The following is a 17,816-nucleotide window of genomic DNA, read 5'->3' on the forward strand; positions in this document are numbered from 1 at the left end:
CACAATAAATTTTGGAGCATGGATTGCAGCCGAGTTTCCGTTTTGTATATTCTCTATTCTGCGATAATATCGTATAAGGCAGGCTCTGTCCTTGATAATGACTTCAATTAGCGCGTGAAAGATTGTCCACAAATTTCTTCCAGTGTCCCAAATCCAGTTGTAAACATGCGTTAACAATGACATGCCACTGAGTGAGGCAATTCAAAGGATGTTTATTGCTAGATTTTATCTGCTGTTCCAATAGTGCCAGACAATTTCTGTAGCATCGTGTCAGGTGCACATTAGGACACAGCCTGCGAAGGGCAGGACAGTGCCGTGCAGCGAAGGAAATACTTCACCACATAGAGTGAGCGGTATAGGGAGGCAGTTTCCATCGTTGCGCCCACCCCGCGAGAGCATTTGGTCTGTATGCCTCCCGTTCAGCGTTATGGCCCATCCGCAGTAAACTGTGTCCTGGACACCACGGCACAGGCGGAAGCAGCCACTCTGCCCTGCCCTGCGCCTCAGTTTGCGCTGTTGCATTTAACACTTGTAAGTTAACAGAAGCCTGCGCTCCGCTGCCTTGACTTCACCTGCCCTGCCCTCCGTCGGCTGCGTTCCAGTATGCGCCTGGCCTTCAGCGGGTCAATAAGGTGCAATGAAGCGCCTAAGTGTTTATCAAACTGGGGCCGTGTGCGTGCAGCCGTGTGAAAAGAGCTGTTATCATGTTGGAACGCAGCAGATGGTTCAAATGGCTCTGAGCACTATGGGACTTAACATCGGAGGTCATCAGTACCCTGGAACTTAGAACTACTTAAACCTAACTAACCTAAGGACATCACACACATCCATGCCCGAGGTAGGATTCGAACCTGCGACCGTAGCGGTCGCGCAGTTCCGGACTGAAGCGCCTAGAACCGCACGGCCACCGCTGCCGGCGAAGGCAGCAGAGTTTGCAGCATGTTCATCATGAAGATGAAGAAGGCAAGGCAACTCTTGGTCCCCGGTATGTGAAATAAATGGTGGTTCATGTTCTCAGTAACCTGAATGAGTGGGCAAGAGTCACAGCACATAAAACATCCCCAAATAACAACAGAACCACCTCCAGCGTGAACTACACCCTCCTCGCCCCCCCCCCCTCCCCATAAAAAAAAGGCTAATTGTTGAACGGCTTATTGGGTAGTCGTAGTAATCGACACCTTGCATCATCTGAAATCGCTACTCGGCTAACCACACAATACGCTGCAGTCACCTACTGTCCAGATTCGCCGCGCGGGGTAGCCGCGCGGTCTCAGGCGCCTTGCCACGGTTCGCACGGCTCTCCCCATAGGAGGTTCGGGTACTCCCTCGGGCTTGGGCGCGGATGTTGTCCTTAGCGCAAATTAGTTAGACTGAGTAGTGTGTAAGCCTAGGGACCGATGACCTCAGCAGTTTGGTGCCATAGGAAATTACCACAAACTTCCAAATTTCCAGATTCTGTGCCGTTTGGTCCATTTAAGGTACGGGAGACCGGGCGAATACAGACACTTTGCCAACCGGGGTGGCCGAGCGGTTCTAGGCGCTACAGTCTGGAACCGCGCGACCGCTACGGTCGCAGGTTCGAATCTTGCCTCGGACATGGATGTGATGATGTCCTTAAGTTAGTTAGGTTTAAGTAGTTCTAAGTTATAGGGGACTGATGACCTTAGAAGTTAAGTCCCACAGTGCTCAGAGCCATTTGAACCGTTTGAACACAGAATTTTCGTTTTGTTTTGGAATCTGTCGAACCCATGTCGCAACAAAATAATAAAATTTTGTGAAACAAAGCAAAAAAAGTATTTCGTTTAGTTAATATAATTTTATTAGCCTAGCTTTACCTTTATTATCTCGACTGTATCTATCCAGAGTCTTTACGCTGAAAACCTGTTCTACGAGTTGTGTTTTTCCAGTATTTCTGTTACGCTTCCCCGATGGTCAAACAAATCTGTGCTGCTCTTCTGCATAAAAATTCGATGTTTCTCGGCATTCCGTCCTTGTACGAGTCCCACACACTCGGACTATATGCTCGTACGGGCTGTACCGGTGTTTTACAAGCGATCTATTTCCTAGAAAAACAGCGTTGTTTCAGTCTCCTACTGATGAACCGAAGTTTTGTATTTGCAATGTCCACAACTATTAATTTTACGTCATCGTTCCACATCATGTTTGTATTCATTGTTACTCCCACGTATTTCCATGGTGTGAATGACTGGCTGTTATTCGTCACTCGTATAGTCAAAGGCTACTACACATTTCCGTCTCACGAGATATGTACTAGTATTTGTACGATTCTGATAGTTTTCAAGTAGTTCATTCACGGTAAAAAAAAAGAGAGAGAGAGAGAAAGAAAGAGAGAGAGAGAGAGAGAGAGAGAGAGAGAGAAGCTAAACCGCTCTCAGATCATCAGTAAGTGAACAACACAATTCTTAATTTTATAAGAATAGTCTCTCACACGAGATTAACGAGAAAATAAATTACTGTTAGTGGTAATCTTCATCTGACCATAAATTGTTGGTTTACAACTCCAACGTTCCCGCTCACGCTCCAAATGATTTAACTTGAATATCACTGTACTGTATGCTCAATAACGCGCGTTAATTTGTGATTCAGTCATGAATTTATCTAACAGATGTCATACAATTTTCGTTTGTATAAACATATGAAATTAAAAAAAATATTGCTCTCAAAAATGGCAGATGCAATGTTTTTTAATTCCATATTTGTACTGCAAGAGATTTGGTTTCTTTCTTGGAAAATTGGGTAACTGTTTACATTCATGAAATGAAATGCCGCATTGAGACTAAGAGTGGGACAGAGTCCAAACAAATCTGATTTACCCGTCTGCGGAGATACCATCAGCTTGTCACATCACTTCTTTTTTAGGAACTATAGTGAAGAGTGTAACTGCCCGATAACTAATCATGTAAGTGAAAGTTTTAAAAAAGTGAACAGAGTATTTTATGTAATTGTAAGTTCTTTAGTTACGCGGCAGGAACTTGAATAAATATATGGCAATTTCACTGGACAATCGCCTGTTTTGTGTCATTTGGCTAACAATACATTCGTAGTAGCAAGTTTTCAAGTCTTTTCTTCAGAAGAAGCCTTTGCTTGATTGTTTCTTATTTTGAAGCCGAAAGCTGCGAAGTATCAGGATAAACTTTATTTATCTTTTTGGCTCTAATATGACGTCTTTTCGTGTTGCAATTAAAGGATTGAAACTCATTAAAGGATTGCACATCTATGTTGAAAGAATAAGCGTGTCTTTTCACTGATTCTTCCTGAGGATTTTTTGTCAAGGTGACTTGCTCCAAAGTGATATCCTGGCATGTTTTCTACGCATCTGCAGTTGGGTTTAACAAAACACCTATTCCGGTTTCCATATTAGCTACTGTATCTTTTGAGGACATTTATGCCTGCAGCCACCGCTTAAGACCCAAAACTTAACAGCTATTCTCTTCGCCGTTGATCCACTATACTGCCCGGGTATCGTAAAGAATGATAATCAACTCTTCGCAAACGGTTTGATATATGTTTGAAATTATGGATAGGTGAACGAAGCTATGGCTTGCTGGTCCAGTATGTTAGCGGATTAAAAATACAAAAAGAATATATAAGAACTTTTTCAGTATTTTGTACGGTCTGAATCTGTACAGCAACTAACTGGGATACACCTTTTGAGAGTCACAATTCTTATAGGACTCGCTGTTTTTCCTATTTTGTCAACAATTAATCCTTTTTCCTGGACAATATTTGCATTTTGAGAAACTTAATAATCAACAGAAAAAATTTCACAGCAGATCGTATTGTTCATGTTCAGCGTAATTATAAAAATGTATTTCTCATAAAAGACTATTCGTAGACATTTGGTCTTAGTTAGTGTGATTATCACGGAGGAGATCTCATTATATATTCCTTTAATTTATTTGGAAGTAAGTGCCACAGAGACGAAACTCTATTTTCAGTGCGATGGACCAGTTCTACAGAAACAGCTTCGTGTCACTTTGAGCACTATCTAGAACGAGTATTTACGTTTACGAACACTAGCTACAAAAGAGATTTAAGCCTAGAAGCCCAAAACCTCAGTTTGGGAGTACAATTTTCCCGAATACAGTGGAAGAAGAATGGAATAAACAAATTTATTAGTCATCACGTTTTTGTAAGAATTCACTTTCTTTTTATAAAGCACGATTTAGGCAAAGAAAGAATTTCATAAAAATTTCCGTTGTCAGCAAAATTTGTTTCTGTAGAAAAGACTCGTAAGCATAGTATCTTCCTTGTTTTATTAACTGCCACTTCTTGAACTTTCACAACGTTTGAAATTCGTAGAGAAAAAGACACTAACTGGGAATAGGAGGTGCCATTAAATGCGCTTACTAAAATATCGTTAATTTTAATAGATAAACTAAAAATTAGGGCGGAATAAATTATTAGTTACTGCTTCGGCTTTTAATCAGACTAAACAACCATTTGAAAACGGGAATTTAGCAAACATGACGCACCAGCGTGCGTATCACAAATATCACACCCATGCTATTCTAACAGTCAAAACTAAAAATTAAAATAAAATAAATCGTAATCATGGAAATCGCAACGACAGCACATGAATCAGCAGTTGCGTAATCGTTTTCCGTTCGCACATTTGATTAACAGAGCACTTCCATTCGGTCATCCAGTAATGTTAATTAGCTACATGACACGTTCTCTCTGGCCTTAATGGAAACAGAAATTTGTAATCAACGTTGACGAGTGATTTAAAGATAAAAGTTTTGAATTACAGCGAAGCTGGCATGGAAATATTGAGTTACAGTAACCAAAGCAGAAATGACGCATGGTCTGAAAGTGTCACAACTATGAGACACCATTTCCGAACCTGTAAAGACGAATGTTTGGGGAATCAACTATCCTGTTCGGATTTTAATGGGGCGACTTTTGTTTTAATTTCTTTTGAACCTGCGGTGGTAACAATGGGACCTGAGCTTGGCTGTTGGCAACGCAGGACTTCGAACGCTGAGGATTATTGACGGTCGGCATCATTCTGTTGCAGGATAATGCTCGCCCACATGTTGCCACAACTGTTTCGACTGCGCTGCAAAAGCTTGGCTTGGAGGCCTTACACATCCTCCATACAGTCCCGATCTCTCTCCATGCGATTTCACATTTTTGGAGCCCCTAAGAAAGACATTCGTGGTCGGCGATTAACTTCGGACGACGAGGTACACATCTGACTACAATAACGGTTTCATAGGCAATCGCAAACATTTTTCGATGAAGGCGTTGACCATTTTGCCTCACAGTGGGATAAATGAATTAACAGTCAATGGCGATTACATTGAGGTGACAAAAGTCACGGATAACTCCTAATGTCGTGTTGGACCTCCTATTTCCTGGCGTAGAACAAAAATTCTATGTGGCATGGACTCAACAAGTAGTTGAAAGTCCCTTACAGAAATATTGAGGCTCGCTGCCTCTATAACTGTCAGCAATTCCGGAAGCGCTGCTGGTGCAGGATTTTGTGCACCAACCGACCTCTCGATTACGTCTCATAAATGTTCGATGGGATTCATACGGGGCTATCAGGTTGGACAAATCTTTCGCTCGAATTGTCCAGAATGTTCTTCACACTAATCGCGAACAGTTGCGCCCCCGTGAAATGCCTATCGTCTTCCTAAAAATTTCATCGTTGTTTGGGAACATGAAGTCCATGAGTGGCTGCAAATGATCTCCAAATAGCCGAACATAACCAGGACCCAGTCAGTCCCATGTAAACAGAGCCGTCACCGTTATGGAGCCACTACCAGCTTGCACAATGCCTTGTTGGCTAATTGGGTCCACGGCTTAGTGGGGTCTGCGCCACACTTAAACCCTACCATCAGCTCTTACCAACTGTTATCGGAACTCATCTGGCCAGGTCACGATTTTCCTGTCGCCTAGGGTCCAACCAATGTGGTCACGGGCCCAGAGGAGGTGCTGCAGGCGTCGCGCTGTTAGAAAAGGCTCTCTCGTCCGTCTTCTGCTGCCACAGCCCATTAAAGCCAAATTTCGCTGTATGTCTTAACGGGTACGTTCGTAGTACGTCCCGCTTTTATTTCTGCAGTTATTTCAAGCAGTGTTGCTTGTCTGTTAGCACTGACAACTCTAAGCAATCGCCGATGCTCTTGGTCGTTAAGTGAAGACCGTCGGCCACTGCGTTGTCCGTAGTGACGTTGTAATATACCTAATATGCAAAGACTTAATGAAAACTTCGATTCGCTGACATCGTGTAGTACAATGCCTCACTTTAAAATGATTGGTATTGTGGTGATTCGTGAATTTCATAAAAATGACACTAAATTGGAGGCTAATTTGCAGACACTATTACAAAATAAAACAAACGACGATGTATTTTAACAAACTGTGGCATTCATTGTAGTAATGGGAAAGACTTGAATTAGTGAAAGTGGTAGGAATAAAATATATGGTATTAATCACCAACTGTAATTATTCAAATAATTGGACTTTTACGAATGTAGTTTACTCATTCAAGAAGTTATTCTGTCGCTTGCAAATGAAGGCACATATTGTAAAACGTAAATTTAGGATGAAAGCTGTAAAGAACATTACGTCTTAATGACCTCATTAATTAAACTCGTATTGTTGTAACCAGATATAAGCCTAATTACAAAATTATAGGCATCTGTTACAAATTTTGTCAATCAAAACCTGTTTCGTTTTACCCTCTTAGCTTCAATTATTGTTAGGAATGTGAGTCGTTGTGTAATTAGCGTGTATTAATTAATTTTGTGAAGTTCATTATTGTACTCATATTTAGATGGAATTTTGACATTTAAAAACATTTTTACATTATAACTTTCATATAATATTCAATTCTGTAATTTTAGACGTATTATTCATGTAATCAGAACATCTTAGCTTTGGAACTTTTAATTGTAAATACGGTTAAAAATATGTTGTCATTATTAATAAAGGTCCAAGTTACCATCCATTATTTAGAATATATAAATAGGGAAGCAGCGAGGCTGCTGCGACGGGCAGTTTGAGCTGATATCTCGAAGTGTAACCTGTGTTAGTTACTTGAATATTATTTCACTAAGATTTAAAGTTGTGAAAAAGTATGTTTCTTGATTTGTGAACCAGTCAGTTGTTTTACGAAGACGTACTATACAACTCGGCCTCTTTGCAATGTGTCAATATGGATTTGATCAGCTGTTACGAACGGAAGAATAAATGTTATAAAACTGGAACCGATCACTTTCACTGTGAACCACACACTTGATGAAGATCCAGGCATCTACGAATATTTCAGTTATGTGGAGAAAAATTTCGTTTTAACCTTCTACTTATGATTCTAGATAACATCAGACGACATGCACTTTTGATAAGTCAGTTCATCTGTCTCCAAAGTTTTGAGGATTACCTTACCGACGAGTAGATAATAATTTAGTAAAAATGTTAAAACATAACGCTTGAAATTTGATATTCTCGACACACTCTTGACACTGTGGATCTCGGAATACTGAATTCCCTAACGATTTCCGAAATGGAATGTTCCATGCATCTAGCTCCAATTACCATTCTGCATTCAGAGTCTGTTAACTCCCGTCGTGAAGCCTTAATCACGCGGGAAACCTTTTCATATCATCACCCAAGTAGAAATGACAGCTCCGACAATGCTCTCCCTTTCATACCTTGTGTAAATGCGACTGTCACCATCTGTACATGTGCATATCGCTGTCCCATGACTTTTGTCACATCAGTGTATTTTGAAATAATAAACGGTTTACTGACTTTTTTGCCAACTGCTTCGTTTTTATTTGATTGCCCCTTTTATGTACATAGTGTATCACAATTAATATTGCTGGCGGTGTGAAACTAAACGATAGCAAAAGCAGAAGCATTTCGGTAAACATCGTCCGCATACAAGCCGCTTGCGGGTGTAACGGAACCTATTAAAGGCTTTACTTTACCGAAGTATGCGACACCCTCCAAATTCAACCAGTTTCACGAGTATTTATGATCATAGAAAAGTTATTGTGTATGTTAACAATGATTGCATAACAAGTATCCATAAACAGTCAACCCATTAAATTATACTGAATAACTGACCCACACAAAAGTTAATATCACTTGATCACTGATACAGCAAATTTCATCATGTAAAAACACTAAGTTCATCTTAAATAATTAATATGAAGTACGAAAAATAGTGGCCAACTTACGTATTTTGGATCTCCTTAAATAAAAATCACCCAGTGAAACCTATTTGTTCACTAAGACCGTTTTCACTCAGTATTCCGTAAACACTCCTATTTTAGACGAAAACCAATGTAATCCTTAATAATTCATGTTATTTACTTATTTATGCAAATTAGAGAAGTCAATTGACAAACTTATAAAAAATGGCCTTTTTGTAACAAAGAATTATTCTGTCAAGTCAACAAATCTGTCATTTTAATAACCTATTAAATTATGTCACTCGCTATAAATTAATAATTTTTCTGCACAAATTATGATAACAGATGTACATGTGACTTATAAACTATATCTCTTTTTAGTAGTTCTTTGACAAGGTTATAAATACAAGCAGCAAGAAGGGTCGGGAGCGGAGTCTGAATGTCACTTTGGTAAAGTGTATGTGTGTTATTGTTCGAGGTGGATAAACATTGCAAAGAACATGTAAAAGAAGTGCTACTTTGTGTTGTGTCATTGACTTTGGTGGACAGTGGAATTAAGATGGCCACCAGAGTAATAAATATTTGAAGTTTAAATATTTTTTGGTTTCGCTCATTATTTATCATCAAAAGCACATCAAAAACACGGAACCTCATCTTTTTACCCCTAGACAACCAGATTTAGCGCCAGCTTTCGCATCGAGACTCAGCAGCGATCCAGCAAGCAGCAGCGATTACCACAATGCATTTTAATGGCGCCAACCTAACATCAAGTGCTAACAAGCTCCGTAAATGGGAGTGAAATAGTGCGATTATAGCAATATCTACGATTAGGCGACCATTATACGGGGTAATTGCAAATGTATGTTTACGAACCGACACTAACTTCAGTATGAAGTATTGTCTTAGTCAGTACAAATGTTTTTGAATTGTTAACTTTTCGATGAAGTGCCTGCGCAATTGGGCTCAAATTTCACTCACGGCCTACATTACCTTGCGCAACTTGATACGCTCGATGGAACCCAGGCCTTTTCTGTTACTGATATAAGACGAAGTCTAACGTGCCATACCGTCCACGACGGGTGTGTCAAACGAAAACTGTACCTTGACCTCCAAGATCGCTTGACCTCAATCCTTTGGATTTATCCGTATGGGGTAATCTCAGAAGTGAATGGTACAGGACTGCCACTGATACGGCTGTGAAACTGGAGCAGCGAATTGTACAGTGGTGTCAAGATTTACGAGATGATCCGGACGTGCTTTAAAGATTTCGTAACCCTCCGCAGAGGCGACTGCAGTATTGCCTCCAAACGTGAGGCCTACACGTATACATATCTTTTAACAGACGGAAGTGTACATTACTTTGTATCAAGTGACGTGTTGAAGTACGACGGTTGTCAGTAAGTAAGCAGGTTGGTTTCATTCAGGATTCGAATACGTCATATTATTCTCCACTTTTTACGCTACAAAACTCTATTTTTCAACATAAACTCCGACCAATGCGATAGCCTTACGCCATCTTTCTGGGAAGGCCTTTCTGTCAGGATGGCACCACTCTACTGGTCGGCGTCGGAGCCAGAGCCTTGCTAGATCAATAACCCCCCCCCCCACCCTCCCCCCATCATTATGTACTGCTTCATTGGACCAAAGAGATGGAAGTAAGAACGTGCGAGATCCGGGCTTCAGGGTAGATGAGGAAGAGCAATAAAGTTTTGTGAGCTCCTATCGGGTGAGCAGACTTGTGAGAGGCCTTAGGTTGCCATGGAGAAGGAGAAGTTCGTTAGCAGTTTTGTGGCGACGAACACGCAGAAATCGTTTCTTCAATTTCCTGAAGGTAGCAAAGTACACTTCAGAGTTAATCGTTGCACCATGAGGGAGGAAATCAAACAGAATAATCCCTTCTTAGCCCCAGACGACCATCACCATGACTTTACGGCTGATGGTAGTGCTGTGGCGCCACTACATGGATCGCAGTTTTGTTTCCGATTCGAGGGTGATCAAGCCATATTTCATCGCCTGTCACTATGTTCTACAAAAAATTGTCATGATCAGCCTCGTATCGCGCAAGCAACTACTCACAGATGGTCCTTCGCTGTTCTTTATAGTCTTGTCTTAGGCGACGAGGAACACACCTTAGAGTACCCCAACTGATGGACGAGTGTGTCAACACTAACAACAGAGATGCCCAGTTGTGCAGCGAAGTGTTTGTGATCTGTTGATCACCTCAGATGAGGGTGTGCGCACATTCCAACACCGCAGATGACATAATTGTCTGCGACCGGCCGGAACGTGGCAGATCGGACAGGTTTGCGCGACCTTGTTGCGATGATGACAGGCGTGTCGCCCAACGAATCACAGTGCTTTTGTTCACTGCCAGGTCTCCGAAGACATTCTGCAAGCACCTGCGACTATCTGCGATGCTCTGAATTTTACGCCAAAAGAAACTCAGTGACAGTTCTCTGCTTGGAACGCACCTCCGTTACAGACGCCATTTTGAAGGCTACTTATGGCGCTGCCATCTATCAGAATTTCGTGAAACTATAGGGGCTGAGGCGGGAGTATTCCACGCTGTACGACATCAAATTCCGCATTTTTTTTTTCATCCGAAATTGGGCGAGAAAAAAATATGTTGCATTACTTGTTGAATGCCACACATAGGTGTGCAGACCTGTTTGTATTGTAGGATGGTTGAAGGCTGTCATCTCGTGAGCGTTACTGTTTTCGCTTGGTTACCTTTGTTCAGTGAGTTATTAGCAAGTAAAACTGTTCTGTGTGTGTGTGTAAGCAATGCCACGTTGTGATGATGTGGACTGTAATGCTCACAGTCGTGAAAAAAAGTGACTGAAATAACACTTCGTGCTTTGCGTCGCGATGAACGTTTGCAAAAAGATATGAGCGTCGGAATGCTGTAACAAAGAGTCTGTAAATATTTCAAACTGAAGACTTTGCTCTCGTCAATTAGAGAAAACCGATTATATTAGACAGTTGCCTCTCCTACTGCTAAATTTACAGCTGCAAATTCAAATCAGTTATCGCCTAGATCCATGTATACAACAGTTTGTCCAGGGAAGTTCCTGTCATTAAAGTTCCGTGTGCCAAACGTATCGAGTGTTTCCCTATTGTTCAACCAAAAGCAGTTAAAATTTATCCCAGAACGTTGGCTATAAACAAAAGATAAAACAATGAAAGCAGAAGCAGGTCACCATCGGAAAGAAAGGAAGAGCTGTTTATCAGTTAGCTACTTAGCTGATTCGTTTGCTTCATGTTCCATGGATCATTCAGCACAATAAATCGTAATGATGTGGAACGAGTCATTTTACATTCGCATTGCAAATTAATTTGTAAATATGGCTACATACTGAACATTTATAAGATATTTTTAAATATACAGATATGAGTTAGTAAATCCTATACAACAACTTTTACACATTACGACGATAGGAATTCTCCCATGGAATAGAAGGAGTTGCTGTCTGTCAGACATTTTATATCACTGGACACGTGATCAAAATTTTGTGTTGCACCCCTTTTTTGTGCTGAAGACAACCTTAGGTGTGGTGTAATGAAGATCGTTTTTCCTTCTGGTATTATAATTATGTGCATCACTTTTCCTTTTCAACAGTAGTGGATTATTTACAACAAACATCATGATGGAATAAATATACTGTGAGACAGTAGTCAGAATGCCCAGCATCTTAAACAGATGTCTCCAATATGATCGTAGGTCAGCACCACATACTATTCTTCAGCAAGTTTTTGAGCAACGGAAACTTTCTTTCTTAAAGATGAACGACCCCAGAACATTATTCTACATGACGCAACTAAATGAAAATACGCAACATATGTCAACTTACTGATTTGACTCTTCTCAAAAATTGCTATCATTCTAAGTGCAAATGTGGCTGAACTAAGTTATTTTAGCAGTTCCAAAATATGCAATTTTCAGCTTACATTCTCATCGATATCGACACCTAAGAATTTCAAGTTTCCACCCTATTTGTTATTTCCTCACCATGTGTTATGCTTATCATTAGTGTAGTACCCCCAGATGTGCTGAACTGAAAATGTTGCACCACTCTAAAATTGAGGGTGAGACCATTCGCAGAAAGAAATTTTTAGGGACATTGTTTTACATTTCTTCTGTTTCTGTACGTACCCTTGGACTGATTACGCTACTAGTGTCATCTGCAAAAATAACCAATTCTGCTTGTTGTATATTAGAGGGAAGATCGTTTACGTATACGAGGAACAATAGTGGATCTAAGATGAGCCTTGGGGAACCCCGTACATGACTTCTCCCCACTCAGAATTACGTCCCCTGGCTATACTGGTGTAAATACTTAGTACACCTATTGGCATTCTTTTGGTTAGATATGACGTTTTTCATTGCTTGGCTATATCATCAATCCCATAAAACTTCAATTTATCTAGGAGAATATTGCGATTCATGCTGACAAATGTCTTAGACACGTCGCAGGAAATACCAAATGGTGCTATTTTATTGTTAAGTACTGACTGTAGGAGTGAGTGAATATGCAAAAGACATTCTCAATAGAGCAACTTTCCTGAAAACTAGACTGTGATATTGTTGTTGCTAAGGCGAGACTATTATAGGATACAACACCGTCTCAAAAGTTTTGGAAAATGATGTCAACAGTGAAACAGGTCGGTGCTTACTGATCTCTCTCTAAGTACATTTCTTAAAGAGGGGTTTAATAGCTGTTAAAGTTGCACTCTACCAAAACTACCGTTTGATAGTTTTGGAACACCACATAAGTGACATATTAAGTGGTAGGATTGGTAGCATTAGTAGAAAAAGAAATATAAATAAATATGTAAGGAAAAAACTGGGATCCAACGACTTCTCTTTGCTTTTTTTGTTTGTTTTGCCCATAATTGTAACTACACATCATTCGGTGTTAGCCCACTGTGTGTTTTATTTCTGTACAAAATATAAATTGCATTTCATGAGTACAAAAAATCAGTTGATCATGTAACTTCGCGATTTTTTGTAAAGACACACACACACACACACACACACACATATATATATATATATATATATATATATATATATATATATATATATATATATATATATATAAAATCAGTTGATCATGTAACTTAGCGATTTTTTGTAAAGACACACACACACACACACACACACACATATATATATATACACTCCTGGAAATTGAAATAAGAACACCGTGAATTCATTGTCCCAGGAAGGGGAAACTTTATTGACACATTCCTGGGGTCAGATACATCACATGATCATACTGACAGAACCACAGCACATAGACACAGGCAACAGAGCATGCACAATGTCGGCACTAGTACAGTGTATATCCACCTTTCGCAGCAATGCAGGCTGCTATTCTCCCATGGAGACGATCGTAGAGATGCTGGATGTAGTCCTGTGGAACGGCTTGCCATGCCATTTCCACCTGGCGCCTCAGTTGGACCAGCGTTCGTGCTGGACGTGCAGACCGCGTGAGACGACGCTTCATCCAGTCCCAAACATGCTCAATGGGGGACAGATCCGGAGATCTTGCTGGCCAGGGTAGTTGACTTACACCTTCTAGAGCACGTTGGGTGGCACGGGATACATGCGGACGTGCATAGTCCTGTTGGAACAGCAAGTTCCCTTGCCAGTCTAGGAATGGTAGAACGATGGGTTCGATGACGGTTTGGATGTACCGTGCGCTATTCAGTGTCCCCTCGACGATCACCAGTGGTGTACGGCCAGTGTAGGAGATCGCTCCCCACACCATGATGCCGGGTGTTGGCCCTGTGTGCCTCGGTCGTATGCAGTCCTGATTGTGGCGCTCACCTGCACGGCGCCAAACACGCATACGACCATCATTGGCACCAAGGCAGAAGCGACTCTCATCGCTGAAGACGACACGTCTCCATTCGTCCCTCCATTCACGCCTGTCGCGACACCACTGGAGGCGGGCTGCACGATGTTGGGGCGTGAGCGGAAGACGGCCTAACGGTGTGCGGGACCGAAGCCCAGCTTCATGGAGACGGTTGCGAATGGTCCTCGCCGATACCCCAGGAGCAACAGTGTCCCTAATTTGCTGGGAAATGGCGGAGCGGTCCCCTACGGCACTGCGTAGGATCCTACGGTCTTGGAGTGCATCCGTGCGTCGCTGCGGTCCGGTCCCAGGTCGACGGGCACGTGCACCTTCCGCCGACCACTGGCGACAACATCGATGTACTGTGGAGACCTCACGCCCCACGTGTTGAGCAATTCGGCGGTACGTCCACCCGGCCTCCCGCATGCCCACTATACGCCCTCGCTCAAAGTCCGTCAACTGCACATACGGTTCACGTCCACGCTGTCGCGGCATGCTACCAGTGTTAAAGACTGCGATGGAGCTCCGTATGCCACGGCAAACTGGCTGACACTGACGGCGGCGGTGCACAAATGCTGCGCAGCTAGCGCCATTCGACGGCCAACACCGCGGTTCCTGGTGTGTCCGCTGTGCCGTGCGTGTGATCATTGCTTGTACAGCCCTCTCGCAGTGTCCGGAGCAAGTATGGTGGGTCTGACACACCGGTGTCAATGTGTTCTTTTTTCCATTTCCAGGAGTGTATATATATATATATATATATATATATATATATATATATATATATATATATATGCAATTTATATTTTGTACAGAAATAAAACACACAGTGGGCTAACACCGAATGTTAGAGAAGACAAGAGCTTGCTGTTTTTCCTGTCATTATTGATAAATGAGAAAGTTGTTTATGAATAACATATGCTCGACGAAGTACTGAATCGATGTTTGCTATATTTTTGCTTTTCAGTTCTTTTTATTTTAGCTTTTGGTAGGCAGGTTCGTTTCAAAGCGCTGTATGACAAATCTGTATTGTTTTCTTCATTTTCACTATCACAGCCCTCTGTTTGACATTACAAATCAACAATTTACGAATAAAATCAGAATTAAACTTTGATAATTTCAGTTTTTCTAGAAACATCATCATCTGTGTTCTGCCCAAACGCAAGTTTTCACGTGTTAACTCTCCATGCTCTCCTGTTTCTGCCATCCTCTTCAGGTCCGTGCAATTTCCACTTCCCTTTATGTCGGCTATCATCTTGTATCTCCTCCCACGAACTAGACCTTCCAGACTGTCTGTTATCAGGCACTCCCCTCGTCGCAGTGTCAATGTTTCTACTCCATGGAGTGCCACACTCCAGCCAAAAACTTGCCAAGTTTTTTCTTCAGACCTTGATCCAGTTTGTCACATAATAATCTCCTCCTTCTATTGGATGCCTCGTTCGCTTTAGCAATGCGAGTTTTCACCTCCTGATGGCATCTCAGGTCTTCAGTAATCGTACTTCCCACATATTTAAATGTTCTTACTTGGCTAATAACATCTCGTCCTGTCTTACCATGTGGCAATCTCCTTCCTTTGCCAATCACCATACTCTTTGTTTCTACTGTACTGATTCTCATCTCATATTATACACAAGCATCGTTTAGATCTTTTAGCATTTTATTTACTTTCCGGCACTAATACCGTATCATCAACAAATCGTATACATTCTATCCTTTTTCCGCCAATACGCACTATTCCTTTTCCATCTAAGCACTCCGTCGTCAGGCCACAAGTGGCTCGTCGGGACCATCCGACCGCCGTGTCATCCTCAGTTGAGGATGCGGATAGGAGGGGCCTGTGTTCAGAACACCGCTCTTCCAGTCGTTATGATGGTTTTCTTTGACCGGAGCCACTACTATACGGTCGAGTAGCTCCTCAATTGGCATCACGAGGCTGAGTGCATCCCGAAAAATGGCAGCAGCGCATGGTAGCCTGGATGGTCACCCAGCCAAGTGGCGGCCACCCCCAGCAGCGCGTAACTTCGGTGATCTCATGGGAGCCGGTGTATCCACTGCGGCAAGGCCGTTGCCCTTTTCCATCTAAGCCTTTGCTGTAAATACACTCCTGGAAATTGAAATAAGAACACCGTGAATTCATTGTCCCAGGAAGGGGAAACTTTATTGACACATTCCTGGGGTCAGATACATCACATGATCACACTGACAGAACCACAGGCACATAGACACAGGCAACAGAGCATGCACAATGTCGGCACTAGTACAGTGTATATCCACCTTTCGCAGCAATGCAGGCTGCTATTCTCCCATGGAGACGATCGTAGAGATGCTGGATGTAGTTCTGTGGAACGGCTTGCCATGCCATTTCCACCTGGCGCCTCAGTTGGACCAGCGTTCGTGCTGGACGTGCAGACCGCGTGAGACGACGCTTCATCCAGTCCCAAACATGCTCAATGGGGAACAGATCCGGAGATCTTGCTGGCCAGGGTAGTTGACTTACACCTTCTAGAGCACGTTGGGTGGCAAGGTATACATGCGGACGTGCATTGTCCTGTTGGAACAGCAAGTTCCCTTGCCGGTCTAGGAATGGTAGAACGATGGGTTCGATGACGGTTTGGATGTACCGTGCACTATTCAGTGTCCCCTCGACGATCACCAGTGGTGTACGGCCAGTGTAGGAGATCGCTCCCCACACCATGATGCCGGGTGCTGACCCTGTGTGCCTCGGTCGTATGCAGTCCTGATTGTGGCGCTCACCTGCACGGCGCCAAACACGCATACGACCATCATTGGCACCAAGGCAGAAGCGACTCTCATCGCTGAAGACGACACGTCTCCATTCGTCCCTCCATTCACGCCTGTCACGACACCACTGGAGGCGGGCTGCACGATGTTGGGGCGTGAGCGGAAGACGGCCTAACGGTGTGCGGGACCGTAGCCCAGCTTCATGGAGACGGTTGCGAATGGTCCTCGCCGATACCCCAGGAGCAACAGTGTCCCTAATTTGCTGGGAAGTGGCGGTGCGGTCCCCTACGGCACTGCGTAGGATCCTACGGTCTTGGCGTGCATCCGTGCGTCGCTGCGGTCCGGTCCCAGGTCGACGGGCACGTGCACCTTCCGCCGACCACTGGCGACAGCATCGATGTACTGTGGAGACCTCACGCCCCACGTGTTGAGCAATTCGGCGGTACGTCCACCCGGCCTCCCGCATGCCCACTATACGCCCTCGCTCAAAGTCCGTCAGCTGCACATACGGTTCACGTCCACGCTGTCGCGGCATGCTACCAGTGTTAAAGGCTGCGATGGAGCTCCGTATGCCACGGCAAACTGGCTGACACTGACGGCGGCGGTGCACAAATGCTGCGCAGCTAGCGCCATTCGACGGCCAACACCGCGGTTCCTGGTGTGTCCGCTGTGCCGTGCGTGTGATCATTGCTTGTACAGCCCTCTCGCAGTGTCCGGAGCAAGTATGGTGGGTCTGACACACCGGTGTCAATGTGTTCTTTTTTCCATTTCAGGGAGTGTACTATTTACTTTTAATTAACAGGCAGGAGTGTAACTATGTAGTATAAAAATGTCCATAGGTTACCTGACTCTTTTTATATCCTGACTCAGTTCCTAGACGGTTCACTGCTTCAGGCGAATCTCGTAAGACATTGATCGTATACGCAAAGAAAGTGATCGTTATGAGGTAACGCCTGGTAAGTATACAACACATCTAGCATACAGGTAAAGTGAGTACGACATAAACCAAACAAAGGTACTAGGAAAACTACCGTTGTTTACGCTTCCT

At 43.0% G+C, this 17,816-nt stretch overlaps 1 protein-coding gene across 1 annotated transcript in view; it reads right to left on the reverse strand.

The window, feature by feature from the left end:
• The window catches only part of LOC124802108 (prostaglandin reductase 1-like), a 73,438-nt gene that overhangs the window by 14,815 nt on the left and 40,807 nt on the right, over nucleotides 1–17,816 (reverse strand). The window lies entirely within an intron of this gene.

The sequence above is a fragment of the Schistocerca piceifrons genome, chromosome 1 (assembly GCF_021461385.2).
Source record: "Schistocerca piceifrons isolate TAMUIC-IGC-003096 chromosome 1, iqSchPice1.1, whole genome shotgun sequence".
In the NCBI taxonomy this organism is placed as follows: Eukaryota; Metazoa; Arthropoda; class Insecta; order Orthoptera; family Acrididae; genus Schistocerca; species Schistocerca piceifrons.